A 14528-nucleotide genomic window follows, 5' to 3' on the forward strand; every position below is an offset into this window, starting at 1 on the left:
AAGACGAACTTTTCTTCTCAAGAACCAATAATAATAGTGACATATGAAGATGGAGACTATTTTTTTAGATTTTCAATGAAATCGGTGAAATTAGAAAATTTTTGAACATGCTCTTTTTCAGACATTTTATTTTATGTGGTGATCCCTGATCAACTACTATAATGATCATCCGCATGGAAAAATTCTATACAAGATTTACTACTCAATAGCGCAAAGTGCAAGTCTCTATACCTGCTATGGTTCTCGATTTACGCAAAGTTGAAATTTCCAACCAACATAAAATTTTTTTTAGCCAAATTTCAGTAAAAAAAACAACAATATTTGTTAATTTTGTGACTAATATACAATATACTTACATTACATAATACACAGCCAAAAAAAATTAATTTTTAGTAAACGAAAAAGAAAAAAAAAAACAATTCACTACTTACCGTTATTTTGGGCTCGCGGTTATACGTCAACATCGGATTTTATGATTGGCAAATTTATGACTTCAACGTGCTTCAACCGGCGCGAAGGACCATTGTCTAATGACTTGCAAATTTATGACAGAGCGGTCCGAAGGATCATTAAAATTGTAGGCAAATTCATTACTGGATGATGTATGATAGTGGTCCTGGTTTCAGAATGCAAATAATTCTAGTGAGTGGTACGAGGTGTAGAAAAAAACAATTCTAATTACAGACTATAATGATTATCTATTGAAATTACAATTATTGTGTTGGAAGAATGGATTTACTTTAGTCAGTAGCTACGATTTTAGATCTGGCTGACAATTAGACTGTTCTGCGAAGAAGCCAAGCAATTTTAAAATTGATATTAACAAACTGACTTTTTGTACAAAGGAGTTTTAAAATATTTTAAAATCTCGAATAAAACAAGAAGAAGATGAAACACGTGGGATATTTCCCCGAGTTCGGGGTTCAGAAAGGTTTTACGTCTTGATAACCTCTCCCACGTTTGGCTTCTTTTTTACTTCGAGGAAGTAGTAGCTCGTGGAAATAATCAACGCCCTTTCATCACTAAAAAGACGATGTGGCTCATTCCACCCGAATGAAAAAAGCTATCGATGAAGTACGCGAATAAAAAACTTGGAAAAGTTCGTCTTGCTGTAACAGATTAATTCGCTATGTAGCTCAAAACTCCCTTTCTAGTTCACTTGCTCCGAGATGTAGCGCAGAAACTAAATACTTACTAACTCAACTTGGAAGATGTTTCCAGTTTTCCTTCCTCGTCTTTAAGAAATTTTCGTTTATCGTTTTTGAAAAGGAAAAAATAAGGTGTAAGTTCGCTGAGATCTTTTTGATCGTTATTCTGCTGTGTTGGGGAGGGGGGATTCTCAATTGTGTCTTGGATCGCGAAAGCTGTGCTATGTGTGTCATATTGTTTCTTGCTATAATATGTACCTATGTATCTTATAAAACATATTACAACAGAAACTTCAAAGTGAATATTTTTCGTGCAGTCTTTTGAAATCTTTTCTCAAGTTTGTATTGACCTAAACCCCCCCCCCCTTGTGTCTTGGATTGTGAAAGCTGTGCTATGTGTGTCATATTGTTTCTTGCTATAATAAGTATGTATCTTATTAAAAATATTACAACAGAAACTTCGAAGTGAATATTTTTCGTGCAGTATTTTGAAGTCCTTTCTCAAGTTTGTATCGACCTCCTCCCCCCACATTTTCAAAAAAAAAAAAAGGCAGTTCACCGTCGTCATCAACTTGTTCATCAATGAATATTTCCAAGTTATTTACTGACTTCTTGATTTAACATCAATTGGTCGTCATTTTTACTGATTTCTATAACATTGTGTAAGAAACATCTCAAATGTAGGTAAAAAAAAAGTTCTACGTAGTCTCTCGGTTGTGATCCTTTCTTTAAAAAATCTAATGGATGCGAAGTAGTTCCAAAGATGAATATAAATGTCTTTTTATTATACATTTTTTACGACCCGAGAGATTCCCTTAAGTGAGAATAAGAATTTTTTTGTTTCGTTATACATCTTTCAGTCACTCAGTGAAGAAGTTTCGACGAAATTAATAAATTTCACTTCCCCTTCTTCCCCCCTTACGATATTCTATCGAGACCGATAATTTACCCTAAGAATACAAGTAGGTACATCTGCCATCTTTTTCCTTTCTTTTTTTTCCTTCTGAATAAACTTCTTACCAAGTTTATAATGAATACTAGAGTGAAAATTCGCTCCGCGCCAAGTTTTACTTAAAAGGATAAACCGCGAGAAAAAATTTAGTGCTTTTTATACTCGATGGCGGCAAGATTGAAAAAGTTTTAGCATGATTTTTTTTCCTAGCTTTTTTTATCGGGCTTCTCGAATAGTTTTTCTTTTTTTAGGAATAAAAAATTCAAACAAAGTTTTGCTTTAGGCCTAGGTGGTCTTTTTTTTAAAAATCATTTGCGAATATGCTCGCTGAAGAATGGTCTCTGCACTTAACAATACTTAATTTTAATTTTAGTTTATAAAAATACAACGATATTTGGGTTTAAAATGGAAGAATTTGATATCTATTCGTTGAACTGAATGAGCCCTCTGGTGGTGATAATTCTTACGTTGCTCGTAGTCGTGTAACTATATACGAGGAGTGAGGATGAAGAAAAGAGTTGGAAATAATTGAATAAAAATTTAAATCATGGTTGAAAAATTATCCGTCGTCGCGTGTTTCGCGAAGATGAATAAAAACTTTGTCGACTAATTACATCAATTTTTGCAAAGTTGAAAGTTTCTTTTTCGTGTCATCGTTGTCGGATAGAAAACTTTCGAATTTTAGCGTTCGCTGTTTTACTCGAGTACAATTCGACGCCGAATAATGAACTCTTCTCTTTTTCTCTCTGCGATATCTGCGTAACTAACTTTTAGTATTTGTTAGATAATTATGGAAATTTTTTCCCCCCCAGTGTTGAAGTTTTGAATAGGGATAATTTAGGTGTTTTTATTTGTCGCGAAGTGCTGCGAAGTGAAATGAGAGTGTGAGTGTGATGTTTTTTTGGTATGAACTTCTTTCAAATTCATCGTGTATCGCGGACGGATTACAATTACTCGTATTTGACACCTTCTTAGCATTTTGTTGATTTCTTGATTGAAATCTGATTTTAATTATCTACATTAGGGGATCATGAAAAAAAAGGTAGGATTTTTATCAAATACAGCGGATATCTTCATCAAGTCTGAGAGGTGCCCTTGGAGAACAGAAATGAAAAAAATCGTAGTTTTTTCCTTCCTGTCGCTACTCAACCTGTTTCAAGAAAAACTGTTCAGTCCCAAATGAAAGTGTTTTGAGATTCTGTGCCGATCTGTGCTATTGCCATAAAAGCTCCAAGACCACTTTGAGGGTTCTACTGAGCGGTTGAAAATATGCAAATTGCTTATTTTTGAATAAATTCGTATTTTGAAAATTTTTACCAATTCCTTCAAATCTGCTTCGTCAATGGCTTCTATTCGATTTATTTCCTTTCTTTTGACGAGTACATCTCTAATTTCGTGGTAAACATGCAGCATGTCGTACTTGCTGTTCTATCGGGTATATATTTGTACATTCCTGTTTCAGTGATATCGACAAGCACTCCTCTTTTGCGGTCGTTTTAAAATTTTCGACCTGAGACTTGGCGGATGAAATCAATGCATTTATTTTCGGCACGTTTTTTCCATAGATTTATCGAACATTATTTACAAAATAATTAAATTAATTTTTAATTTCACAAATTACTTAATCTAAATTATATAAATATATAAGAAAAAGTTAAATGAATCCATTTTAAAAATAAAAAAAATATTTATAATAAAATAATAAAAAAAAAATCAAGTATATAAAATTTTATATAGATACTTAATATTAAGTATTTATCAGCAGATGTGCCACGGATTTTTCTTTATTTTCTTTAAGAAACCCATAAAAAATCAACATTTTATTAACCGGTTAAAAATTCGCCTAAAGAATTCTTAATAAAAACTTACCTGAACAGAACTCACAATTTGTAGATAGTTTTAGTTATACATTTAACTGCATTTCTCTTCGAGCTTTTTGATTTTTGTTCTCGCGGTCGCTGCTCAACTACTTGAGCATGGTTGAGGCCTTGCAAATTTGAAGAGCATAACTAGATGTAGAGAAAAAAGAAAAGCAAATGAATTTTCAAAGTGTGAGGCATTTTATTACGTCATACAAGACATGCATGTCCCAGTCTGACTTCAACTTTTCCAGGTCATTTTTGGGGGGGGGGGTGTAATCGAAATTAGGGGAAATATTTGGAAAAACACCTCCCACAACATTACAGTGAAAATCACTACCTACAATTTAAAAAAAAAAAAAAACTCACGAAAATTCTAAAACATGAAGCTGAAGCTATTATTAGAATTTGAGACAAAATTGGGAGAAAATTTTATAAAAATTACAAAAATTACAATTCCAGAACAAAGGTTTTTCCAAAATCAAGAATAAAATTTAGGCAAAAAAATGAATCAATAAAATTCAAAACACATAGAAAAATCGCTGAAAATTCCAAACAGAGAACTCACGAATATTAAAATTTTTTGAACATCATACCCTCGAAGGAATATTTTCACGAAAAAATGACGAATAAAGCTCAAGAAGTGATAAATTCAGCAAAAAATCCAGGCAAAAAAATCGTTTTAATATTCAAAATAAAATCAGGAAAGAATTAATTTTTGAAAAAATCACTAAAATAAAGAATGTTAAAGTCAAAACAGGAGAAAATGCACTAAAAATCATTGTGAAACTTGTTGCTCATCTTCCACCAACAGCTGAAGATTCACGATTTATGCGCTCCTCTTCGTCATTTAAGCATACTACTGGTCTTGAATTTCTAGAGATTCGACGTGGATATTCATTCTTCATTTCTTCACTGAGTCAGCAAATTTTGTAAGTTTTGAGCTGAGCACAGTTCTCACACTTTGCTTACACAGATAGGGGTATGTCTTCTCCAGTACATCTGAAATAACGCATACACGTATGCAAATGAAACAGCTTTGCGTATAAGTATCACATACCTATACAAATAATACACGTGTAAATTTCCGTATGAATCAATGGTATTTTTCCATTATCGCCTCGCCCCATTAAACTACCGGCAGCCATCAGCGAGGGTTCCAAAGTGCGGCAAATCATGTTTCTCTCAGTGCTCTTAAGATCCTTATCCACACAATTTCTGAGGTATTTTTTCTGCGAACAGTCATAGTAGGTAGTACATAGCATAGATTTACGCAAAATCTCAAATAGGTGCTTTCATTTGTGACTTGGCTAGTTTATTCCATAAAAACTTCTACTCCGGAAGTGTCGCAGAAATGGGCTCTCAATCCGTTTTTGAGAGCCCATTTCTGGGACACATCCGGAGTAGAAGTTTTTTCGGAGTAACTTTCTATTAAAAATGAAGGTTTCTGCTGAATTTGGCCAAAATCCACCGCATTTTTTTCCACGACCCACCCTAATCCTCTTACATCAATTTCATTAGTTTTGGAATTTCACTGATTGTACCATCCAGGTCCATTACATATGCTTTCGAAGTCGTTTGGCTCATGAGCCTAATCAAAAGCTAATCGAGTTTCTCATTAGCTAAATAATTCGGGGATGTATGATTTGAAATTACTAAAATTGCTGATATGGATTTATTTTAGTCTCTTTATTTAGTTCCTGCCTCAAATTTTATACGGATACGAGTATAAGGGTGAATGAAGCACGATTGGTTAAGAATTGATGTCCGAAAATGCACTATAAATTGCTCTCATGCAACTTTAATGACGAAAGCTGCGCAACTACCACGTCCATATATTAAAATATTCTGCCATGAAGGTAATTTCAGCGTTATTTCACGACCTTGAATTGTCGAAGTGCCTATTATAGCATAATACGTATTACGTGGCTGCATACTAGACGGTATTCGATCGACGACGACTGCGATATAGGGGTGGTGGCAGCGTTGGCGATCGTTTTGAACGGACGTTATCACAGTAGTGAAGTCTGTAAGCCGTAAGGGTTGGTTATGCAACACGCGTGACCTTCACTGGGGGGTGTAATTTTTCATTATTTGTCCGAGTTATACTTTTTATATACTTTTTGCTGTTTTTTTTTCGTCGTTAATACGAGTACGCGAACGTATTGTTTTATTTTCGTGGTGAATGGTATCCGAAGTATTAATGAAAAAGTACTCGAAATGGTGTAGCGTGTTGCTGACGCGTGTGCTTAGCTTTTTTTTCGCAGTCGTTTCGCGATGATATACGTTTAATCGTTTATGTGGTGTACGGATATACGGTTTATCATTTCAACAGATAGTGCAGGTTAGGTAAATGGTGGTTTTTATTGTTGTTACAGGGGTTTTCTGTTTTTTTTTTCACGTTCATTAACGAGAACGTTATCGGTGGCGTGCTGCGCGGTAGGTGTTAATGTGTTGTTGAGCAGTAAATTACGATTCTGGTGGTGAAGTGGTGATGAATGTTGAGTGCGGAGTGTTTGGAGGTGAGGTTCGAGAAGACATTTATGGTTATTTTTAATTTATTCTTACCTAGTTGCGAGTCTGAGTGGATAGGTGGTTTTTTTATTAGGGTGGTGTCTGGATGATACTTTTTGGTTCACGGATCAGATTTTTTTTCAAGTGGCCAAAATTTGCAATATGGACGGATTTTTAGGCCAAATCATGTCATGAAATTTGTATGTGGTGATTTGCAATTGTGATTCTTTTTTTTTTTTACCTAACGTGTTTACCTGTAGGTACATAATTTTGTGTTTCAATATTGAAAACTATTTTTAAAAAAATAAGCAACCGATAAGCTATGAGAGAAGCAAAATCCCTCTTGCAATCAGCGAACAATTTTTTTTTGAATATATATATTGATATTCAATGTGAATATTTCCTTGTGTTTGTATAAGTACATATAATAAAAACGAAATAAAAGTTGAGCATGGGTATGAACCGGAATCAATGTCTGAAATTGCTTTATGGTTTTTCTGTTAGGAAGTGAGCCAGGCCTGAATTTTGAGCAAAGGACTCTTTTAACCTGGCAACCTGGTCCATTCAGCCAAGTCCAGCGCTATTCCGAAATAGTGTTTCTGTTTTGAAGAATTTCACGATGTATGTTGCCAGACCACCTCTCTTGCTGGGCTCTCTTCCTTCTCCCTCCTTCTGCTTCTGGTATCCAATTTAGAATTTTGTTTCCTTTCCTACCATATTTCACTCGCACAGCATGTCCTGCCCACGTCTATTTTTTCCTTCTAATTTCATTTGTTGAAACCCTGTCACTCCTGGCAATATGTCTGAGGCTCACTCTGCCTTATTTTTGAAACTCCTATATAGCATATAGCGAGTCATGGTATTTTCGGTAGAATTTAATGTTTTCTTCAAATTTTTATTGAGAGTCCCGGTTTGAGCCTCAACAGGGAGAGGACATCGGACTCTCTCGACTTTATATTGTTTTTGCGTGAAGAAAAAACTATAATATTGGTATCACTTTTTCATAAACGTCTTTTCAACTTACAGCAAATAGCAGTTCGAAATGATTAAAAATTGTTGGCTGTTTTGTTTTGTTTACATTACATTTCAAACTACCCTGTTTGGTATTTGTGTTGAATTTTTTACTCATTATCATTCAAGTTTTAATTACGAGTATGGCAGCAGAACTATTCGTGTCAACTGAATGTATTGTGCGGTCTGATACTCATTGCTAATCGTATAAAGATCAAACCAGATTTTTCGTCAAACGACTGACCAAATATTTGATAACGTTTTTGGTAACTGATATTGTAAAATGAAACGAGACCTTTCTATGAATAGATAAGAAAAGCAAATAAATAGTTTGAATTCAGATTTTTTTCAAATTGATAATTTTTTAACAATATTTTAGAACCATCAACCAATATGGTGAAAGCAAATGCGTGAGAGAACCAACTTTTCACTTATCACTCGTCTTGTCTTCGTATTTGGTATCCGTTCTCGCGTTTATTGTTTCTAGTAAAAACTCGCGTGTGTTTTCACTAATTTCAGTTAATTATTCTGATTCCAAAACTTCAAATTTGGTCAATGTATGGATCAGCTCTTCAAAGAGTTTTTTGTAGTTTTCAATGGATACTTCTATATCCTTATCAACTATAATCTAAAACAGAGAGAAAGAAAAAAACACCAGTAGGTGTAGTAATATATAATATATCAGTACATAGGTACCAAAAATATCAGTACAATATAGGTAAACTCAATTTAGATACCTCTTCTACTGAACAGATCAGGTTTAGGTACATGAAATTGATCGACTACGTTATTCTTTCTGCTTTTGCGTAATAAGCCCAATTCTTTAATTAGTTTTTGAACTGCTACTTCATTGACTCTTTTCGTGGGATTTTCCTGCAAGAAATTACAATGTAATTAGACAAAATATAAATAATTTCACCTGTGAATTTAGTTTTTAAAAAAATGGAAAACTTGAAAGTACCTACTTTTTTTTACTCAATTTTGATGAATAACTTGTAATTTGTCTACGATTATTTTGGAATATTCTGGTTCCAAAACTTCAAATTCGGTCAATGTATGGATCAGTTCTTCAAAGAGTTTTTTGTACTTTTCAATGGATACTTCAATATCCTTATCAACTACAATCTAAAACAGAAAGAAAGAAAAAAACACTGGTATAGTAATATATACCAGTACATAAGTACCAAAATATCAGTACAATATAGGTGAACTCAATGTAGGTACCTCTTCTACCGAACAGATCAGGTTTACATGAAAATAATCGACTACTTACTGTTTTTGCTTTTGTGTAATGAGCCTAATTCTTCTAATGGTGTTTCTGGTACTGTATCATCAATTCTTTTCCTGGGATTTTCCTGCAATAAATTACAATGTAATTAGACAAAATGTAGATAATTTCATCTGTGAATTTATTTTGTTTTAAAAAAATGGAAAACTTTAAAGTACCTACTTTTTTTTACTCAATTTTGATGAATAATTTGTAATTTGTCTACAATTATTTTGGAATATTCTGATTCCAAAACTTCAAATTTGGTCAATGTATGGATCAGCTATTTAAAGAGTTTTTTTGTAGTTTTCAATGGATACTTCTATATCCTTATCAACTACAATCTAAAACAGAGAGAAAGAAAAAAACACCGGTGTTCGAAATTAGGCCTATTTACTCGCTGAAATACTTGGGAGGTCCATTTTTCCAGCATTGAAAGTCGTGCCGGGTTCGTAATCTGTTTTGTTGGCCAAAATCATTATTTGCATTGGCGTCAACGTTTCGTTTATCGTCATAGACGATGGCGCGGACTCTAAATAAAAGTGAAACACATTGTTAGTAATAAACAAGTGGAAAAACACTCACACAAATAGAGTGAAAGAACCGACTTTTCACTTACCAGGTTGGTGTTAAGGAGATATAAGAAGTGAGCAGTGTTTCTTTTGATAAGAAAAAAAAAAAAACCACTCATCTTGTCTTCGTATTTGGTATCCGTTCCGGCGTTGATTGTTTGTAGTAAAAACTCTCGTGTGTTTTCACTAATTTTGGTTAATCGATTGAATAACTCTCTGTGATTTTTAACATGGAAGCCTCCACACGCACCGAATCTAAACAATTGAAAAAAAAAATATTTCATACAGTGTTAAACCCTTTTTAGGCCAATTCTACCAATTTTCCAAAAATTTCATATTTCAACCAAACATGAAATATGAAATTTTTGGAAAATTGGTAGAATTGGCCTAGAAAGGGTTTAACACTGTATTGTTTAGATTCCGTGCGTGTGGAGGCTTCCATGAAAAAATGAAAAACTTGAAGCTTAGTAAAAAAAAAAAAAAAGACAGATATAAATACACTTACAGCCAGGCTCACCGTGTCTTATTTTTGAAACTCCTATGCATAGAGCGAGTCATGGCATTTTGAGTAGGATTTAATGTTTCCTTTTCAAATTTTTATTGAGAGTCCAGGTTTGAGCCTCAACAGGGAGGACGCAGGTGTTGACTCTCTCGACTTTTTATAGTTTTTGCGCTAAAAAACTATAATATTGGTTTCACTTTTTCATAAATGTCTTTTCAACTTACAGCCTATCAGCGAATAGCAGTTCAAAATGATGCGGTAGGTAGTGGACGCGGCCAGGTTCACTCTCGTCACACACAGGGTCTGGCGGAGGAGCAATTTCAATAATTTTTGAATTAATAGTTCGCGAAAATACTCGTCACCTTTAAGTAGAGTTTCAGAGTTCGTGCACTGAGAAAAATTTATATAGTATAAATTTATAATTATAGTAAACTTGCTCCAGTTTTGGCATTATAGTAAAAAATCCTGTAAGTAATTATAGTACATAACTGAAATACTATAGTTATGGTAAATTTTACTATATGTAGTATTTTTTATCATAATTTATAGTATGTCATTTACTATAATTATAGTAATTTTGATTATAATGCCAAAAGAGGAGCACGTTTACTATAAATTTATTGTAATTCATACTAAGTATATACAGTTTTCTCAGTGTGGTGTTTAATAGCGTTACGACGCGAGAGTCATTGAAGTAAAAAAAATTAACTCTGAAGAAAAAGAATTATTATTATGTTTGTTTGTTGTAAAAAAAATTTTGGCTATTGTAGTTGGAGAAAATGAAAAGAAAGAATCTATTAACTATTGCGAAGGGTAACATCTGGTTGGTTTAAAATTCGACACTATCGAATTTTGTAAAAATTAATACAATTTACTCTTGACGACACCATCGTCAATCAACAAAAAGAATTAAAAACTTTGAGGAAAAATACAAAAGATAAGACAGAAAAAACAATATACGCGGCGCAACATAAATAGATTTTAAAGAAAGAAAAAGAAGTACATTATACAACGCAACGTAGGTAGTGAAAGAAATTTAAAAAAATTCAAATTTGACGGTGTCAAATTTGATAATTATTTCGCGGCGCAATACATTTAGAATTAACGTTTCTTTACCTTTGAGAAGTACTCCGTCGCTAGGTACTCAGGAATGACACTGTCATTCGCTGAGTGTGTAGTTTAACTGAAAAACTACCTAGCCACGGAGTAAGTCCCAAAGGTAAAGTTGACAATTGTTAGAACGCGGCGAGTACTTTTACATGTATTTAAAAAGAAAACATGAACGAAATTACGGTGAAAGAAGGTCGCTGATTTGCAGTTAAAGCAGAGTGATACGATCACGGCACCACCATTATCGTATTACTATTTTAGCTACACTTTTGAAGATAACCACACGGTGATCGTCTTTGATTTGATAAATTACTTTGGATTTACCTAAGTGCAGAGAAAAGACAAAGACATGATTATAAGCTGATGAGTGTTCATTCATAATGCTAACATATCCTGCTTTCAACTTTTCACTCACTTGTTATGTCTCTTGTCATTTCGTATCTCACCGCAAGATTGTTTAGCATTTCTCTCGATATGATATTCGGTTTGGCTATGAAAAAATAGTACAAACTTATTGCTACATCTCAGATCGCAGGAAAAATGATCAATCTAGTTATCATTGAATAGTTGTACTTACGGATAAATCTTTCGGCGTAGACTTCCTGATTGAAGTTCGATGTAACTTGCTTAACCCTCGACATTTTGATCGATTTACTTTCAAAAATGCTCAATAGAGAATCGAAGGCGTTTTAAGGCAAAAATGAGGAGAGAAATTATTTGCGAATTTCTCGCGATTATGCGGATGTCCTTACCGCATTTCTTTCAAAGTTTCTTATTTTGTGATGAAATGCATTGGCTAACCTTCATGTCAATAGACAATCATAGACATAAGTCTCCAGTTTTCCTTCAGACATACGATTCGCTATTTTCGTATTGCGAATTAAGATTGTGATGACGATCGTAGTTCAGTCATCGCATCAAATTGTATTTTCTTCACGTTATTCACATCTAGAGTGATCGCTATTCATTTTTAAGCTTCATGTTCGATTAGTTCCGTTGTAAATTTCTCATTATCGGACCTTTCGCAGCTACCCCCATTTCTTTGGCTGTTAACTGTTTGCGCTTTAAATCGTTTGCGCTTCTGGATGAGAACAATGGGAAGCGCAAACGATTTAAAGCGCAAACGATGATTTCCCATTTCTTTCAAGTGTCTTTTACTTCATGATGAATTGCATTTGCTATCTTTCATGTCAGTAGGTAAACGATCATAGGAATTTGAGAACTGGTAAATGATGTCAATGCTAGAGCATCGGTGTGAGTGAGGTTCCTAATGCTATTCATCCTGCTAAATTTTCTGATAAAGATGACAGAAAAAGAACAACTGATCATCAATCAATTTTACAATCGAGCGATTGTACGAGTAAATAAATAATACAGTCGGCCCCGCTTATTATGGATCCGCTTAATAAAATCACCCGTTTAATGTAATCAAATGGCTTGGTCCCGATTTTTTGTACCTAATTACACAGAAAATCACTCGTTTAATGCAATCAAACTCCCCGCTTAGCAGAATCATTTTGTGAAAATATTGAGGTATTTTTGGGAAAATGGCTTGTTTTTTCATACTTTAAATAAAAAATTTTGGATTTTTTCACGTATTATTCTCTTATTTTTAAATTTTGATTACTAACAACTTTCTCTCAAGTGATGATAAAGGGAAAATGGTCCAAACATTTGAAAAATAGATATGTTATGTACCTAAATCGCGAATCCAGGAGTACCTATCGTAATTTTAATCCATCTTTTTAGTATGCATGTACATTGTGAAGTTGTAGTAAATTTTTTCATGTGAAAATTGTGTTTTTTCAAAGGTTCGCTTTATAAAATCAATTTGCCTCGGACAAATGCGACCATAAGCGGGGCCGACTGTACTTACTTGTAGGACCATAATTTTTAGTAGAAAAAAGTGAAGAGGAAGTGAAACTTACCTAATGACAATTTTCTGATTTCATTTACTTGTACTTACTCAAATCGGCAATTGTTTAATGTATTGCGCTTTCCCAATACCTTGAATTAAGTATTTCGTAAATGCCACGTTTTAAGAATATGCTCTTGAGGTATGTAGAAATTGAAGAATGTGGATAGCTTCGAAACATTAACTACTTCATATTATTGAAAATTACCTTTAATTAAAGCACATTTTTTGATAAATCGTATTCATCACTATAGGATAAGCCATCTTTTACTTTTTTTCTTCTTTTTTTTTTTGAAAAATTGGAGGAGGGATTCGATAAAAAGTAGTGAGGTAAGGGACCTCAGAAAGATATGATTATGAACCATCATATTTTTACCGCGTTTTCAAATTTTCAAATGAACATTGAAAACCAAAAAAGTTTGTCCAGCATTTTTTTTTTTTTTTGATGATTGATTACCCATTTTATGTACTTACCTAGTTTGGAAATGAGAGGGCCGTTTTTGAAATTTTTTTCAATTTTTTTTAGGTCATTTAACACAACTTTTGTATTGGTCCAAAATTGCACGTAGATATTGCAAGTTGTGCAAAATCCCCGGAAAGATGAAAAAAAAATTCGAAAACTATTTTCTTATTTCCAAGTGGTTATAAGATAATCAATTATCGCTCCAAAAAATTGTTTCAAAAAACTTGTTTTTTAAAAAATTTTCTGTGTTAATTTCAAAATTTGAAATCCCGGTAGAAAAATGATAACTTGAGTGAGAGATCCAAAATTTTTCCTGCAGTCTTCTGAGGTCTCCCCCCCCAACTTCTTAATGAATCAACCCATCCAATTTTCCAAAAAACGAACAGTCTAAGACGGCCCACCCTACTGTATACCATGCTGCAATTTATGAAGAAATTGAAGTTTTCAACCTTTATTAAAGAGGAATTCCACTCGCCCAAAAATACTGTTGTGTCAATCAGAAAAATCGAAAGGGCGTCTAAAAATGCACTTTTAGGCCAAATTTCAGTTTTCAATTTCATTTTATGATTTTTGATAAATTTTTTGAAAGTATTTATTGAAACTAAAAACTTGATCAAGTTGAGGTAAATCGCTAAAATTTAGCTTACACTGTATTTTTCACCACTCGGATTGATTGGGGTGGTGATAAGAGTTGTTTTGACAATTTGGTAGAAATTGGCCCTTTTTTGACAAGTTGACTATAAATAGACACTTTTTGAAAATGTTGACAAAAATGTACACTTTTTTGGAACCCCGATGAAGACTTGTTTGATTTTCCACTGGAAATTAATGATTGAAATGACGAGCTTGTGATTTGAACCAGTCGAAAGGCGTTTTGAAAATTTTGTCTTAGTCTTTTTTTTCGCAATTTTTACAAAACTGAACATTCCAAAAATTCGCTTGCTCGCTTCATGATAGGAAATCATAGTTTGTTCGAAGTGGTTGAACGCATTGATTTTAACGCTATGTTTCGTGAAGTAATTTTTTTAATAAATGCCGCATCCCACTTGAGGTATAATTAAAACTCGTACGAAGGATTTTCAGAAAATCTCTTCAAATTCCAATTTGTTTCACCTTCACCCACCAAAAAATCTTTGTTGGGTACGGCTATCAAAAATGATCCATCTTTGAGGATCGGTGGCTTAAGCTCTTCAACAGCGAAGTGACTTGAAACTT

General features: G+C 33.5%; 1 protein-coding gene across 4 annotated transcripts in view; it reads left to right on the top strand.

The window, feature by feature from the left end:
• The window catches only part of kcc (solute carrier family 12 member kcc), a 650839-nt gene that overhangs the window by 238695 nt on the left and 397616 nt on the right, over window positions 1-14528 (top strand). Inside the window, exon 1 of one of the 4 annotated variants that reach the window (XM_065363360.1) lies at window positions 6075-6308. The exons of 2 other annotated variants lie outside the window; for them this stretch is intronic. The gene's annotated coding sequence lies outside the window, so the exon portion shown is untranslated. Of the gene's footprint in view, window positions 1-6074; window positions 6309-14528 lie in introns of those variants that run through there. One more of the 4 variants, XM_065363359.1, reaches the window with a different exon arrangement.

This window comes from Planococcus citri, chromosome 4, assembly GCF_950023065.1.
Source record: "Planococcus citri chromosome 4, ihPlaCitr1.1, whole genome shotgun sequence".
NCBI classification, from domain to species: domain Eukaryota; kingdom Metazoa; phylum Arthropoda; class Insecta; order Hemiptera; family Pseudococcidae; genus Planococcus; species Planococcus citri.